Genomic DNA, 16,155 nt, shown 5'->3' on the forward strand with positions numbered 1-16,155 from the left:
CACTGAAGTAAGCAGTAAGATAATTCACAACCGTTTTGCTCACTGTGGTTTCAAGCATTCAGGCTTGGCGATGCCAGAAATGGCCAGGAGTGAGAAATGAAATGATTTCATGACTGCAACATGTTAAGAACTATGAAGAACCTGAAGGTATTGATAATCATCTTAAATGATTACAATGAATGTGAAGATTTGGAGGATACAATTGTCGATAGAATTGGATAAAGGCGATCCATTATTAGCACTAGGTGTCTTCACTGATTTTCATTTACAGTCAAAAGAACATGACAGATGAATTTCTCTGTCGACAAGTATTAGAAACTAATACACAGGTTTATAGCAGTGTTCTAATTTGTTCTGTATTTTGTTTAAACACATAATTTGTTCCTCACTTTGTCTTTTTTTATACCTTTTTAACTATTTCCATGAAATTACGGCTAATTGTGGCAGCTGCTTAACTGGGCCAAAATTTACTGGTCCCGATGTGTCCCAATTAACCATAATCCACTGCATCTATACATCCACACACAGTTTACTGGCCACCCTGACCTTTGAAAAAAGTAAGTATAAACGTCATTTATTGAAGAGACCCATAATCAATGGCTGACTTGGAGGCTTGCTTGTCTCTCTAGACTGAAACTGGGCAGAGCAGTGTGCATACAGTCTCTCTTGCTCTGCCTGATTCAGTATTACATCCACAGCAACAACCCTGTGGTTACTCACTGAGATGGTCATGATGGTTCAAATATCAGAATGACTTAATAAAAACTTTTTAAGTCTCTCCTTACTGCACAATCTTATCAACCCAGTACAACCTCACTTTACATTTTAAATCTCTTTGTGGAATGCTCACGCTTGTACAATTTCTGCTTAATTTTAAATTATAAAACCTAAAATATAAATTATAAAACCTAAAACTTAAATTAGAACTTTAAAACTGAACTTTGAAAAAATCCAAAGCAATTTTCATTTCTGTAAATAGTGTGTTTATGTTCACACATTTAGCATAAATACACTATTTACAGAAATGTTTAATATTTAAGTTAAACACAAACTGCTTTCATTGAATTTTTTAAAGCCTATTTTAAAATCAGCAAAACTAAGGTTTTTTTCAGAACAAATATTGACATGTGTAACAGAGGATAAGTGACTGGAACTTTGCCAACACTTTGTGTTAATTTCATCTGATTAAATTAACTTTAAAATCATCAATTGACTATTGTAAATGGACATTGTGCCTGAGTTACCAATAGGAACACTTAGGGAAGATCAGATTCATTACAGGATATCCAGATAAGTAAAGCTGTTCACTGTGCGGGGGCTCAGTTGATGACACTCTCTGTTTGAAGTGAGGGGGCTTTGGGCTCATTCTCAATTCCAGTCCACACAAAAATGTAGGACTGATAGATACAGTGCTAAACCGAGGCACAGTCCGCCTCCTCAGGATACAAAAGAATCCCTTGATGCCACATCTTTGAAGAGCAGATATTATCTTCAGTATTCGTCAGCTGACACCACTAAATTATCTGGACATCACTGGTTTTGCTTTGTGGCAATTGGCCGTCACAATTAGAACAATGTCTACAACTCAGAAGGTACATAGGGTGGGTGATCGTGAAAGGCACTATGTAAATACAAGTCTGCTCATCTTTATCTGCTGTAAGCCAAGACTACCGTTTTTCTGAATTAGTTAATTATCATGTCTGAAAGAAAGTGGACAAGATTCTGGGTATTTTTAGAGTTGGAAATTTCTACTTTGCAGCTTGCCTATAAACTAAAGACAGTGTTTCAGGATTAGAGGAGAGAAATCTGTGTTTTTTCATATCTGTTGAGTTTCTAAAGGTTTAATTTGTAACACGATAATTTCCATCTCCCTTAGCGCTGGTCAGTGAATCTTTGAATCCCATATTACACAAATCGCTTGTTCCAGCTCCAGTGTCAGCAGTTTTCAAAAATTATATTTGCATTAAACACTTTTAAGATTTTTGGATGCCTACTGAATTTAGGAGGTGATGAAATTAAGGACCAATAGAAACATTCCTGTGCAGTGTAACCCCTCCCTTGTTTAGCCTCTCCCGAACTCTCTGAAGACACAGGCTGCAGTTGGGAAGGTCACCTACTGTGTTGGGTGGTGGTCAGCTTTGGGTACCACACTGTGAGGACACAGAAGCACAGAGGAAAAGACGGTCCAGAAAATCAGGGATAGTGACTATCATGAATACTGAAGGGGACGGGGCTTTAAGGAGATCTTTAAGATTCTGCTAGAATTGCCAGGGTTATAGCAGAGATTGCTTCTATCTGTGCATGAGTAAGGTGGGGGAGGTATTTTTCAGATATTTGTTGATTAATTCAGTAAGGAATTCAGCTAAATGGTAGAAATCTACAGCAACACATGCCAAATGCTGGAGGAACTCAACATGTCAGGACTGATGAAGGGTCTTAGCCCAAAATGTTGACTATTTAGTCTTTTCCATAAATGCTGCCTCACCTGCTGGGTTGCTCAGGAATTCAGGAGAAACCTATTTAATTAGTTGAGTAGTTGAAGAAATGTGGAACTCATTGATGAGATGACCATAAGACACAGGAGCAGAATTAGACCATCAAACCTACTCTGCCATTTTAATTCTATTTGATTTACTTCCCCTGCCAAGCACATTCTCCTGCCTTCTCTCTGGATCAGATGAACTGAAGGAGAAGTTAAGTGAACACATGGATTTAAGGAAAGTAGCAAATATTTAATAAGGGGGTCACATGACTAGAATGGAGATTTCTGTACCATTGAGCTGTTGGGCAAAATGGCCTGTCCATGTGAAGTAAACTGAGTAATGGACTTGTTATGAAACTGGACTGTGGGTATTGGCAGGTACGTACAACAGTGGGGAAGTGAGATCAGGGTGAGTCAGTCCCTTCCACCCAGAGGTTTTGCCCACACTAATCTGATCATCAGAAGTGACAGAATGAACTCTCCACTTCCATAAAGGCTGATTGTTTTAGCTCTGAGTGCCTCCTCAGTTAGCAGGCACTGGAATGATAGCTAACTGAACAGAGTCTGATCCCACAACATGTACCTTACCCTTCCTCAAGAATAGCAGAACAAGGGCAACATGAAGAGACAAATTTAAGAAATGGGCGAAGGGGTGGTAAAATAATAGCACTGCAGGATGCCTGAACTTCACCGTAGTTACAGTTTCCAAATGAACCCGCAATCTGCTTCATTGTTCTCTCATCCCATCTGAAAGGAACGTCAGGCCGGTGTCTTGTTTGATCCCCTTATTAACCAGTTCCAAGTCTCAATAGAATATACCCAGTGCTTTCTGGCCACATTCAAATTTCTGCTGTTCTCTTTCCTACCTGCATTCTCCAGAAACCCATCTGCATGAGAGCGAGAGTGAAAGAGAGAGAGGGAGGGAGGAGCTTTGGCCAATGTTTCCCAACTCTGTCTCAGCGACACTGAAAAGCAGCAGAGGTGAAGGAGCTAGGTCCTCGATTCCCTGCAAAGATTTTGGGAAATGGATGCAAGAGGTGGCTGCACCAGGCAATCTTGAAGTAGGTAATCTTAGCCTGAATCTGCACTGCACTGTCCACCTTCATGCTCCACTTTCAGGGATGAGTAAGGCTCAGGCTTATTACTTCAGAAAAGAGTTAGGATTCATCCTAATGTTTGTGAGGTAAGTATTGTGGATTCTTCATTGCAAGAACCTGCCCAGTCAACAGATGCTCCAGCACAGGAGATGGACCTAGTATCTAGCAAGTGTTCTTTCCAAGGTCGAGATATTGAAATAGTCCAGCCCCGCAACAACTAATTGCTTTTTTAAATAAAGTTGTCGGTCAAAATGCCCACAAAACATGTCACCACACGGTACATCCTACCAAGTGGAAAGCCAAGGCAGAGAAGTTTGTAGCCTACACAAGGATTGAGAGTTCTCAGGAGTCGGCAGAGCAGTGGAGCCAAGTGCGAGAAAAATGAACCATGATCTTTCTGAACATGGGAATAGATTTGAGAGGCCAAATAGCCAACTCCTGCTTGTGTCTCTTATTCTGGAACTAGGATGCAAGATTGCCCACGATCCTGAGCTCCCAATCTACTCCAGCAGCAGTGGTCAGTGGGAGAATGAGTGGGTTGTAATAATGAGTGCATCTAATCCATTCTGACCTCTGTCTCTAGTCTACTGTCTATCAGGACCTCTGCAATGAAACCGTGCAACAGCACCTCATCTTGTGTTAGGGTACTGGGCAACTCCAGGGACTTAATACTAACTCTTAATGATTTCAGGCTGTGCCTTTCAGCATCCTATTTACAAATACCCCATCTCTGCAGCACTGGCACTCTCTGTACATCTCTGGGCTGGAACTCCACTGCAGAAACCCAGTGAACACATTCCTATTTCCTTAGGTGGGCTGCAACCTGGTTTACGAGGAGAAACTGTTTATAGGTGGCACTCTGACATAGTGGGAAACCCCCAAGATGTTGCACATTTGAGAGGAAGCCAGAAAAGCAGACATTAGGATGGTGGAGCAGGGGTAGGGCAATCAGCAGGAGAGCAGTGCAACAGCTGAGACATGGAAGGGATGGATGGAGAGGGGAGATAATGGAAAGGCAAAAACTGGGAAAATGGAGGAAGTGTGAAATGTGACAGAAATGGGAGACCAAAGACTACAGAGGATTTGAACACAGGAGAAAATCCTAGAAGATGCACTCACAGAGTGGGAGCTCACAGAGAGCAAAAACAGAACCTGCTGGAAATCAACACAAGACATTCTGCAGATACTGGAAACCCAAATCAACACACACAAAATGCTGGAGGATTTCAGCAGGTCAGACAAAATCTCTTGGGTGAGAAAGCACGTAGATATTTCTAGACAAGGCCCTAGCGGAACTGGAAAAGTGAGAAAACAAGATGGTCGGAAAGGATGAAGGGAATGTCAGTGACAGCAGACCTCTGCTGTCAAGGCAAGAGTCAATTTAAATACCTGTGGAGATAGATATGAAAAATATAACAAACACAAGAGATTCTGCAGATACTGAAAATCCAAAGGAACAAACACAAGATCCTGAAGGAACTCAGCAGGTTGGGAAGCAACTATAGACAGCAATGAATAATCAATGTTTAACGCCGAGACCTTTCATCAGATTGGAAAGGAAGGGGCCAAAAGCCAGAATACGAAAGTGGGAGGGGAGGAAAAAGTACAAGCTGGCAGGTGATGGCCGAAACCAAGTAAGGAGGTTAGATGGGTGGTTGGAGAGGGAGGATGAAGTAAGAAGTTGGGACGTGAAATGTGGAAGCGGTAAAGGGCTCAGAGAAGGACTCTGATAGGAGTGAAGAATGGACAATTGATGAAAAGGAAGGGGGGGGGGAACTAGAGGAGTGTGCAGTTGAGAAGAGAAAGGGTGAGTTGGGAGCCAGAATGGAGAACGTAAAAAGAGGGGAAATGCAGCTGCATTTGTGGTGAATAAAAGCAGACTGAAGTAATTAAAATTAATATTAAGTCTTAATATGAGCAGAGGGAAACTGAGTCACTGCTCCTTTAGTTTACGTTGGGCAAGGTAGGGGCAGAAATCAGGCGGAGATTTAAAACGACAGCTGATAAAGCAGTGGGTCAGCCTCAGTGACTGAACAGATTTAAGTGAAAACACGAAGCAATGGGTAAAAATGGCTTAGTTGGGTGGTGGGAGAGGAGATAGAAACTAACTTCCATTATGTACCAAATCTAAGCACTCTTAACTACAATCTAGTGCACCAGGTCTCTCCTTAACTGGGACATATATGGAATAAAAGACTTTAATTGTCGTATCTCACAATGAATCTCAAGGTATGTGGTGACATACAGCGTATATACTTTGATAATAAATTTACTTTGAACTTTCATTTCAAAGGCACTACGCAGCCTAACTACCTTTGAAAATGGACAGCTATGGGTGTGGTTAGAGGGTTGTTGTATTGCTTTAGAATTCAAACAGTGGGTTTTGGTGCATGTTATAAACAGTTGCCCAGATAGTAACACAACACAGTGTTGGATTTATATGGTGCTTTTTACCCAGTAAGATGTTCCAATGTGCTTCACAAGGAAAACGGGATCAAGCCACAGCAAAAGCATCTTGTGAAGGTAGGGGAGGATGGGAGGCAAAGTTGTCTAGGGGCAGGAAATGTGAGGGTTTGTTTGAGTTGCTCTGCAACATAAATTGGATTTAGTCCTGCCATGTGATGTCAGGTTGCCACCTGGAGTCGGAATCCAGATCACAACATTGCTGATTATTACCATTTAATATAATAATATTCAGCACAATTTGAAAATATTGCTCTTACACAGGGGCAAGAATAAACAGCCAGGATAATAGCATCTGATTGTTTCAACTTTTAAACCACCTATCCTCATGTTAGTGATTATCAAGGTCTGAAGAAGCCAGGACGAACTGTTTGCACTGGAACTAATCTTAAAGCCCTTCCTATCAAAGCTGGTAACATGTCTTATGGGGAAAGATTGAACAAGCTAGGGCTATTCTCTTTGAGCAAAGGATGATGATAGAGGTTTATAGATAAGAGACAGACAGAGACCGTTTCTCAGGGTGGAAATGGCTAACATGAGGGGGATTGGAGGAAATTACAGAGGTAAGTTTTTGTTAGAGCGGTAAATGTGGAACACACTGCACGGGATGGTATAGAAGCAGATACATTAGGGACATTTAAGAGACTCTTGGGTATACACACGGATAAAAGAAAAATGTAAGGCTGTATGGGAGGAGAGGGGTAGGTTGATCTTGGAGTAGATTAAAAGTTCGGCACATCATGGACAAAAGGGCCTGTATTGTGCTGTACTGTTTTTCTCCCCCCATATAACTCACTACCTTGGACTGTGCAAGCAACTCCATTTCACAGATTTTAGTTCAAGACAGTGGCTCACACCATCATCTCAAGGACAGTTAGGAATTAAGAGCAAAACATGGACATGAACAATACCAAAAATCAAAGACCTGCCTATCAGGGAAGAGGGCACAGAAAGGCAGCATCCAACCTGTTAAGCCTGATTGGTTCTTTGAAAGAGCAACAGAGTTTAATCCCATTATTTTGTTTGTAACTTTTTAAGTTACTTATGTGCAAGTCCTGTACATGTTGGTTTGGGAGAAAATTCAGGTTTACATTGTGGAATAATTTTTGTAACAGGATCAGTATGGCGAGACTGTTTTCCCAAGCTGGACAATTTAATACTGGGGGCATGGTGTTAAGGATTGATCATTCATAAATTGAGATGAAGCCAACTGTCTCGTGCAGCAAAGGGTTGTGGAGTATCACTCAAGGCTGCAATCTTTAGGTTTAGACCATAAAAACCAGGAACGGAGTTAGGTCATCTACCCCACCATCGGACCACGGCTGATTTATTTTCCCTCTCAACCCCATTCCCCCTGCCTTCACTCATAACCTTTGACGCCGTTACTAATCAAGAACCTATCAACCTCCCACTTTAAGTATACACAGTGACATGTCTGTGGCAATGAATTCCACAGAATCACCATCCCCTGGCTAAAGAAATTCCTCAATTCCGTTCTAAAGGGATGGCCTTCTATTCTAAGGCTGTGCCCTCTGGTCCTAGATGCCCCCACAATAGGAAACATCCTCTCTATGTCCACTCTATCTAGGCCTGATAAGGTACAATGAGATCCCTCCTCATTCTCCTGAACACCAGTCAGCACAGACCCTAATTGAAGAATGGATTGCAGAATCAGTCTTGATTGAATTGGCGGGCTGCTTCAGGGATCATATGGTCCACTCCCTTTCTCACTTCTCACTCTCAGAAGTATGGAGCCTGTGTGTAAAAAGTTGTCGCAATCCTCCTCCTCACATTATCCTTAGATGTTTTATATCTTTGTTATACCAAGGAGATCATCAGCAACATGGTAGCCTTCTTCCCATTATCACTTTGCAAGTGGGCTTTAAGAAATAATCCTCAGGGTCAGGGTGAATTGGAAGGGGATAAGTGTCCCACGTCGGCTGCAAGCTTGCACAAACCAGCTACCCGGTGGATTTGAATGCAAAGCAAACCCACGATCAGCTCTGGTACTAGACCACTCTCAGTACTTCCCTTTGGAATAAGGCTCAAATCCTGCAAAGCATCCAGCCCACATTCCCTCGTCAAGCATCCCCAACCACACTTAGTCCTGGAGTTTGTTAATTTACCTTTCCATGAAGAAAGGTGTACTGGGCTACTGAAAAAGAGGGGGACTAACTGAAGTTTTCCCCAAAGTGCCAGCATAGACATGATGGACTGAATGGCCTCCCTTTGTGCTGTATAGTTACGGGCAGGAAGTGGACAGTGATAACAAACTTCAAAACACTGGTCCAACCAACAAAATCAGCAGAGTAGGGATCAATGATGGAATGATCTGATCCAGAATGAGCTGGGCAAATCTCTTTTCTTCTGCCCAGATCAAGGGAATTGCTGGATAGTGGTGCTGAGGTACGAGCTGAGGCACAATCTTAATGAATGCCAGTGCAGGATCAAAGCAGATGGCCACCTACTGCCAGTATTTCTTATGTTCTCATGTGGTGGGAGAGGTCAGTGGAGCTCAGGCTGAGATCCTTTGTCAGGACTGGCAAGGGCAGGGGTGAGGGGGAGAAGTGAGAAAAAGTGGTGATGAAGGCCCGAAATATCGACTGTTCATACCCCTCCTTAAATGCTGTCTGACTAGCTGAATTCCTCCAGCATTTTGTGTGCGTTGCTCTGGATTTCCAGCACTTGCAGCATCTCTGGTATTTAAGATAAAAGGGTAAAATTGATCCCAAAAATGAGAGAAGAGATGGCGGGACCAGACAAAGCTTGGCAGAAAACCAATGCTGTAGAGTGCTGAGGTAATCAATCTCCAATTAACATCTGCAACAATTCTAAAATCCAGGCTCTTTCTCAGGTCTTTACAGCAAGACTGATCGAATTAGCTGTGATTTTAACTGAATTCCCAAAACAGCTCATGTGATCTGTACTCCTTAATCAGTTTTGGTTTGAGTGGATAAACCTAGTGATAAATCTTGTTTTCCTTACAACAAAGTCTGAATGTGGGAAGACTGACATGGAGATCCCTGTAATATCCGTTCTGTGTGCTTACATCAAAAGAAAAAGTCGAATTCTAATCCGTTCATCAATACGCAGAGGCGAGGAGGGATAGTGGTGAAGTGGTTCAAAACAGATCCAATAGTAACAGTCAAAAGAACACGATGCGTAATTTGGAAAGGGGAAATATTTGTAGATGACTGAAAATGCTGGGGAGTGGGAGGACTAACTGAAGAGCGCTTTTACTGAGCCAGCTACTGCACAATGGGATGAATTGCCTCCTTCTGTACCCCTTAAATACTCCACAGCTGTGGAGGCCAAATCATAGTGTATATATAAAGCAGACGGAGATAGTTTTTGATTAGTAAGGGCATCAAAGGTTATCAGGAGAAGGCAGAACAGAGTTGAAAGGGAAAATAAATCAGCCATGATAGACTGGCAGAACAGACTTGATAGTTCGAATGGCCTAATTCAGTTCCTATGTCTTATGGTCTTAAGAACAGATACAGGGAGCAGTACAACTCTAAGCAATATGTCTGTTTTTTGTCCAGGTAAAGCAAGTCAACCATACACAGCAACAAACATTGGCAGGTAACTAAGCCATACAGCACAGAAAAGGCTCTTTGACCCACCAAGTCTGTGCTGACCATAGGATACCCATTCACATTTTCATTTCTATTCTCACCCACATCCCCTCAGAATCTACCATCCTTCAACATGCTACAAGCAATTTGGTAGACAATCAAGCCATCAGATAAGAAGTCAGGCTCAAAAAGGGATGGTGCCATGCTGCTTTGCAGTGAGCTTCAGCAGAGGATGATTTACAGATGGAGCAGAGTGAGTCCAAGACCTAGAGGATGCCAAAAGTTGAGACTTTCTGGACTCTGCAGCAGTGGATTGAGGTGTAGATAGTAAAGACCATGAACATTTATAAGACCCGGTATAAAGCCTGTGAGGCAGCATAGAAGCAAAATGCTGCAACGTATATGAAAAGGAAGAATGTATGTATATGGAATGAGATGGTAGAGGAAGTGGTTGAGGCACATATAACAGCAACATTTAGAAGACATTTGGATAAGTACATGAGAAGGAATTTCTTTAGCCTGAGGGTGGTGAATCTGAGGAATTTCATAGCCACAGACAATTGTAGTTATTATTAGGGAGAAGGTGCTTAGGAAACTGAAAGGTCTGAAGGTAGATAAGTCACCTGAACTAGGGTTCTGAAAGAGGTTGCTGAAGAGATTGTGGAAGCATTAGTAATGATCTTTCAAGAATCACTAGATTCTGGCATGGTTCCCAAGGTGAGTGTAGATATAGGACCGATAGAAAATGATGCTGGAGAAATTGTAATGGGAGATAAGGAGATGGCGGAGGAACTAAACGAGTATTTTTCATCAGTCTTCACTGAGGAAGACATCAACAGTATACCGGACACTCAAGGATGTCAGGGAAGAGAAGTGTGCGCAGTCACAATTACGACAGAGAAAGTACTCAGGAAGCTGAATAGTCTAAGGGTAGACATATCTCCCGGACCAGATGGAATGCACCCTCGTGTTCTGAAGGAAGTAGCTGTGGAGGCTGCGGAGGCATTAGCGATGATCTTTCAAATGTCAATAGATTCTGGCATGGTTCCAGAGGACTGGAAGATTGCAAATGTCACTCTGCTATTTAAGAAGGGGGCAAGGAAGCAAAAAGGAAATTATAGATCGGTTAGCTTGACATCGGTGGTTGGGAAGTTGTTGGAGTCGATTGTCAAGGATGAGGTTACGGAGTACCTGGAGGCATATGACAATATAGGCAAAACTAAGCATGGTTTCCTTAAAGGAAAATCCCGCCTGACAAACCTATTATAATTTTTTGAGGAAACTACAAGTAGGCTAGACAAGGGAGATGCAGTGGATATTGTATATTTAGATTTTCAGAAGACCTTTGACAAGGGGCCGCACGAGGCTGCTTAACAAGATAAGAGCCCATTGAATTACAGAAAGTTACATACGTGGATAGAGCGTTGGCTGATTGGCAGGAAATAGAGAGTGGGAATAAATGGAACCTATTCTGGTTGGCTGCCGGTTACCAGTGGTGTTCCACAGGGGTCCGTGTTGGGGCCGCTTCTTTTTATGTTGTACATCAATGATTTGGATTATGGAATAGATGGCTTTGTGGCTAAGTTTGCTGATGATACAAAGATAGGTGAAGGGGCCGGTAGTGCTGAGGAAACAGAATCTGCAGAGAGACTTGGATAGATTGGAAGAATAGGCAAAGAAGTGGCAAATGAAATACAGTGTCGGAAAGTGTATGGTTATGTACTTAGGCAGATGAAATAAACGGGCAGACTATTATTTAAATGGGGAGAGAATTCAAAGTTCTGAGATGCAATGGGACTTGGGAGTCCGTGTGCAGGATACGCCTAAGGTTAACCTCCAGGTTGAGTCAGTGGTGAAGAAGGCAAATGCAATGTTGGCATTCATTTCTAGAGGAATAGAGTATAGGAGCAGGGATGTGATGTTGAGGCTCTATAAGGTGCTGGTGAGACCGCACATGGAGTACTGTGGGCAGTTTTGGTCTCCTTATTTAAGAAAGTTTGTGTTGACATTGGAGAGGGTACAGAGAAGATTAACTAGAATGATTCCGGGAATGAGAGAGTTAACATATGAGGAACGTTATCTGCTCTTGGACTATATTCCTTGGAGTTTAGAAGAATGAGGGGGGTCCTCCTAGAAACATTTCAAATGTTGAAAGGCATGGACAGAGTGGATGTGGCAAAGTTGTTTCCCATGATGCGGGAGTCTAGTATGAGAGGGCATGACTTAAGGATTGAAGGGCGCCCATTCAGAACAGAGGTGCGAAGAAATTTTTTTAGCCAGAGGGTGGTGAATCTATGGAATTTGTTGCCACGGGCAGCCGTGGAGGCCAAGTCATTGGGTGTATTTAAGGCAGAGATTGATAGGTATCTGAGTAGCCAGGGCATCAAAGGTTATGGTGAGAAGGTAGGGGAGTGGGACTAAATGGGAGAATGGATCAGCTCATGATAAAATGGCAGAGCAGGCTTGATTGTCCAAATGGCCAACTTCTGCTCCTTTGTCTTATGGTCTTATGGACTGGAAAATTCCAAATGTCACTCAACTCTTCAAGTAGAGAGGAAGGCAGAAGAAAGGAGCTTACAGGCTAGACACAAGAGGTACTACAGATGCTGGAAGTCTCGAGCAACACACACACAATCTGCTGGAGAAGCTCAGCAGGTTGGGCAGCATCCATGGATGGAAATAGTCGCCATTTTGAGCTAAGACCCCTCGTCAGGCCAGTTAACCTGACTTCAGTGGTTGGGAAGATATTGGAGTTGATTGTTAAGGTGTGATTTCAGGGTACTTGGGGGCACATGGTAAAATAGGCGAAAGTCTGCTAAGTTTCCTTAAGGGAAAATCTGTTAGAATGTTTTGAGAAAATAACAAGCGGGAGAGACAAAGGAAAATCTGTGGATGTTGTGTACTTGGATTTTCAGAAGGCCTTGACGTGGTGATGCACATGAGGTTGCTTAACAAGATAAATACCCATGGTATTACAGCAAAGGTACTAGCATGAATAGAGCATTGGCTGATTGGCAGCAAATAGTGGGAATAAAAGGAGCCTTTTTTGATTGGCTGCCGGTGACTATTGGTGTTTTGCAGGGGTCGTTGTTGGGACTGCTTCTTTTTACATTGTATGCCATGATGGAATTCATGGCTCTGTTGCCATGTTTGTGGAGGATACACAAATAGGTGGGGGGGCAGACAGCATTGAAGAAGTAGGGAGGCTGTAGGAGGACTTGGACAGATTGGGAGAATGGGCAAAGAGTGGCAAATGGAAATCAGTGTCAGGAAATGCATGGTCATGCACTTTGGTAGAAGAAATAAAAGCACTATTTTCTAAACATGGAGAAAATTCAATGATCTGAGGTGCAACAGGACTTGGGAGTCCTCTTGCAGGATTCCCTAAAGGTTACCTTGCAGGTTGAGCTGGTGGTAAGGAAGGCAAATACAATGTTAGCATTAATTTCGAGATGACTAGGATATAAAAGCAAGCATGTAATACTGAAGCTTTATAAGGCATTAGTGAGGCATCACGGAGTATTACGAGCAGTTCCAGACTCCTTATTTTAAGAAAGGAAGTGCTGACATTAGAAAGGGTTCAGAGGAGGTTCATGAGAATGATTCCAGGAATGAAAGGCATATCGTACGTCGAGTAATTGATGGCTTGAACTTTATTTGCTGGAGTTTTGAAGAATGGGTAGGGTGGGGGATCTCAATGAAACTTATTGAAGGTTGAAAGGCCAAGATAGAGTGAATGTAGAAAGGATGTTTTCTATGGTGGGACAGTCTAGGGCAGGAGGACACAGCCTCAGAATAGAAGGATGTCCATTTAGAACACATAAGGCGGAATTCCTTTAGCCAGAGGGTGGTGAATCTGTGGAATCTGTTGCACAGGCAGCTTTGGAATCCAAGTCATTGGGTGCATTTAAGGCAAAGGTTGATGAGATTCTTGATTCATCAAAGCGCAAGAGATTACAGGGAGAAGGCAGGAGAATGAAGTTGAGAGGGAAATGGATCAGTCATGATGAAATGGTGAAGCAGATTCAATGGGCTGAATGACCTATGTCTTATGGTCATTATGATCTATACAGATGGTTGTGATCTATACAAGTTATGGGTATATTTAAAGCAGAGTATTTAAGGTGTGGTTCAATGATTATGAGAAGAAAGTAGTTGAAAGAAAAAATAAACCACCTATGATCAAATAGTGGAGCAAACTTGATAGGCCTAATTTTGCTTCTCATCGTATGGTCTTACATGGATCAGAAAGGTTGGAAGGGATATGGGCCAAACGTGGGGAAATGGGATTGGCTTCATGGGAACAATGGTCAGCATGAAAAGTTGGGCTAAAAGGCCTGTTTTTATGGGTCTACTAGGGTGTTTAAATTGAGCTCCCACTGACCATATGGCCCAGTGGAACACACAGAGGATGACAGCTTGCCAGTTTTCACACAGGCAACAAGCCTTCCCTTCATCCTTCAGAATTAAAAGCCAAGCTGAATTAGTAACAACCTGTTTTGCAAGACTGTTCATAGAGTCACAGAAACAGACCCTTCAGCTCATCTGGTCTGTGACAAATTATTATTCTGCCTTGTTCCGTTGATCTGAACCCAGACCATAGTCCTCCATACCCCTCCCATCCATGGAATTATGCAAACTTCTCTAAAATGTTGCAATCAAAAGTTCAAATGGAGAAGTGAAGCAATGTCAGCTTAACAGGGATGGTAAGGTTAGACCAGATTTAAAGGGGGGGGGGTGGAGAGAAACAGGGAGGTAACAGTCATAAAACAACAGTTTGAATAAAGTGCCAGGCACCTGCATCTGGCCTTCTCCAGCTGGTGACTGACAGTGTGGTTTAACCCCAAGATGATTTACCATCTTTTGCTGCAATTTTACTTGGGTTATACTCCCAAGAACAAGAGACTTAAATGGGTGGAGGAAAGGGGGGGGGGCACAATCAAAATTGTGAAAACTAGATAAAAGTGGACAGAAACTTGTCATGGACAGAAAGATGATTAGCAAGTGAACTGGGAAAAAAGAGATAAAAAGGAGCACAGCTGTTGATTACCCCCCCACTCACAAAATGCTGAAGGAACTCAGTAAGTCAGGCAGCATCTATAGCGAGTGTGTTGCTTGTGTTTTTAAACTGAAATGTCTCTGGGCCACAGAAGAATAAGGGAGAAATCTCATTGAAACTTATCAAATATTAAAAGACACAAACAGGAATTCTGCAGTTGCTGGAAATTCAAGCAACACACATCAAAGTTGCTGGTGAACGCAGCAGGCCAGGCAGCATCTCTACGAAGAAGTACAGTCGACGTTTCAGGCCGAGACCCTGACGAAGGGTCTCGGCCTGAAACGTCGACTGTACCTCTTCCTAGAGATGCTGCCTGGCCTACTGCGGTCACCAGCAACTTTGGTGTGTGTTGCTCAAATATTAAGAGAAACAGACACAAATTGCTGGAGGAACTCAGTAGGCCAGGCAGCACCTATGGAAAAGAGTACTATTGACATTTTGGGCTGAGACCCTTCAGCAGGATTGGAGAAAAGAGTTAGAGGTGGGGGGGGGGGAGTGGAGGGAGAAACACAAGGGGATAGGTGAAACTGGGAGAGAAAGACCTAGATAGAGTGGATATGGAGAGGATGTTTCCTATAGTGGGGGAATCTAGGACCAGAGGACATAACCACATAAGGATATCCCTATAGAACAGAGACAGGGAAGAATTTCTTTAGCCAGAAAATGGTAAATCTGTGGTATTCATTGTCATAGATCGCTGTGGAGGCCAAGCAATTGGGTATATTTAAAGCAGGAGTTAATAGTTCTTATTTAGTATGAGAGTCAAAGGTTATGGGGAGAAGGCAGGAGAATGGGGTTGAGAGGGATAATAAATCAGCCAAGATGGAATGGCACTGCAGACTCGATGGTCTAAATGGCCTAATTCTGCTCCAACAGTCTTACATGGATTGGAAAGGTTGAGAGGGATATGGGCCAAATGTTGGCAAATAAGATAGGCTTGATGGGAACCATGTCAGCATGAATTAGTTGGGCTGAAGGGCTTGTTTCTGGGTTAACATGGATGTTTAAATTGAGCTTCCACTGACCCTATGGATCTGGAATGCACTGCCCAGTAGCAAAGGAGATCTGATAAAATTTCTAAATAGAACTGGTTAAATACTTGAGGGGAAAGAATTTCCAATGGGGAGATGGAGTTGCCTAGAATAGCGAGCTCTTGCAACGAGCTTGCACAGGTTCAATGGACTGAATAACCTCTGAGGGTCAATTTTATATTCAGCTGAGATTTCATTAAGCCTCGGGCGGAGTTGCAACAAGTACAGAGCAAGTCTCCATTGTCAACGCAAACCTTTAATCTCAGAAACACACACGCAAAAAGATCATTTTTTTCCTCACCTCTCAACACTTAAATAAGGCACTGTTCTTTTCGACTTGCGTTTACAGCTCTCATAATCATTTCTAAGCCAGGCCAATATTTTATATATATATATATATATATATATATATATATATATATATATAAAAATCAAACAGGCAAAA

General features: G+C 42.5%; 1 protein-coding gene across 1 annotated transcript in view; it reads left to right on the forward strand.

Annotated features, from left to right (window-relative positions):
• The window catches only part of LOC134358831 (slit homolog 1 protein-like), a 339,272-nt gene that overhangs the window by 287,524 nt on the left and 35,593 nt on the right, over nucleotides 1-16,155 (forward strand). The window lies entirely within an intron of this gene.

The sequence above is a fragment of the Mobula hypostoma genome, chromosome 19, assembly GCF_963921235.1.
Source record: "Mobula hypostoma chromosome 19, sMobHyp1.1, whole genome shotgun sequence".
Classification (NCBI taxonomy): domain Eukaryota; kingdom Metazoa; phylum Chordata; class Chondrichthyes; order Myliobatiformes; family Myliobatidae; genus Mobula; species Mobula hypostoma.